The 1902-nt window shown below is 38.5% G+C and overlaps 1 non-coding gene across 1 annotated transcript; it reads right to left on the bottom strand.

Annotated features, from left to right (window-relative positions):
- Positions 1-1785: 1785 nt before the first annotated feature.
- LOC122302132 lies at positions 1786-1892 on the bottom strand. Its single transcript, XR_006240375.1, has one exon. It is a non-coding gene; the product is annotated as a small nucleolar RNA R71 (small nucleolar RNA).
- Positions 1893-1902: the final 10 nt, after the last annotated feature.

Here is a 1902-nt window from a genome sequence, read left to right as displayed (position 1 = left end):
ATCGCTCGAGCGGAGACATTGGCCACTCGAGCGAAATCAGGCAGAGTCGAATGCTCGATGTGCGCTCGATAGGACACTCGAGCGAAATCAGGCAGAGTCGAACGCTTGACGCGCGCTCGACACCCCGCTCGAGCGAACATCGTATTTTGATAGATTTTAGGTTTTCTGCCGTGAGACCATATAAAAGTAATTTTTCACTCTAGAGCCGCGAGTTTTGACTGGAGAACACTTCTTGGGAGAGAAAAACATAGCTAGAGGGATTCAAATCATTTGTTTTTGGAGAGGGAATTCCAATTATTGCACGTACGTTGGAATCATACACGAGCACGAACGGGAGAAAAGCGTTGAATCGTTCCCTTGAGCTTTTGACAACCAGTTGCAGCTGCAAGGAGGATTTTTCAGTGTTTATTTTCTTCCCATCTTCTCAGAACAATTATGGTGAATTCGTTTATGTTGAATTCCATTTCTAGCATGAGCTAAATTTTCTTCATTCTAGGAAAACGATGTAACCTATTTCCGAACTATGCTTGATTGTCTATGCTAATTTAATGCAATTCTTTCTTTGTTTATCTGATTTATTCTGAATTTATTGCTTCTAATTAACTGGCCATTGATTAGATGATAAGTAATCTTGTGATTTGCTATCGAAAGAGGGAATCATAGGGTAGATCTTGGATATTTCAGCATAGGTAAGTATAGAGATCAAAAGACTTGTATGAACCTATGTAGTAATTAAATCGTTGGTCTTATTGCATTCTTGATTATTGAATTTGCATATTCTTGTGTGAATTGATAACCAAGAGTCAATTCCAATTGACTATCGAAAGAGGCTTTTGGATGAATTAGAGATTTGCTAATAGACAAAAGAGATTTAAATTAAATTAGCTGGATGAGAAAAGCATAGTGAAGAAGTAGGTGAAATCGATTTCCTAGAAGTTTTCTTCCCATTAATTTGATCTTCGAACGTCAGTGTTATTTCCTTTGCACAGTTTTCTTTAAGTTGATCTAGTTTAGATTGCAACTACAAAAATCTTAGTGATTCCTCTAGATAAAATCAAGTTTAGTATAATTTTGGTATTTGGCAAACGTAAGGTACCAATCCCTGAGGACAATACTCTTCTTATTACTTTACTATAAAACTACGATACTGTGCACTTGTAGTTTTGCACCGGTCAAGTTTTTGGCGCCGTTGCCGAGGATTGGTTTATTCTTATTCTTTTTGTCAATATCGATAAAAAGTAATCTTGGTTTTAATTTAGAATTTTGTTTTAATTTGTTCTACAGGTGTGTTTTTGACATTGGATGCACCGTGCTAGATCTCGTGATATTATTCCTATTGATCCGGAGATTGAAAGAACTCTTAGATTACTAAGAAGAAATAAGATACTAGTCATAGCTGAAGAAGATCGTGAGGTACTACCACGCACCTTGAAGGACTATGTACGGCTAGTTGTGAATGGAAATTACTCGAGCATAATGCGCCAGCCAATCAATGCCAACAACTTTGAGCTCAAACCAGCTTTGATTAGCATGGTGCAGCAGGCTCAATTCAGTGGATCGCCACTGGATGATCCCAATATTCATTTGGCTATGTTCTTGGAGATTTGTGACACTGTGAAAATCAATGGTGTTACTAAAGACACCATTAGACTGAGATTGTTTCCTTTTTCTTTGAGGGACAAGGCTAGAGGTTGGCTACAATCTCTACAACCGGGAAGCATCGTTAGTTGGCAAGACATGGCTGAGAGGTTTCTTGCTAAATTCTTTCCTCCTGCAAAAATAGCCCAACTCAGGAGTGAGATTGGCCAGTTCAAGCAAAATGATTTTGAGTCACTCTATGAAGCGTGGGAGAGGTATAAAGACTTGGTTCGACATTGCCCACAACATGGATTGCCAGATTGG

This window comes from Carya illinoinensis, chromosome 2, assembly GCF_018687715.1.
Source record: "Carya illinoinensis cultivar Pawnee chromosome 2, C.illinoinensisPawnee_v1, whole genome shotgun sequence".
Taxonomy (NCBI): Eukaryota; Viridiplantae; Streptophyta; class Magnoliopsida; order Fagales; family Juglandaceae; genus Carya; species Carya illinoinensis.
This window is presented reverse-complemented; position numbering and strand designations above follow the sequence as displayed.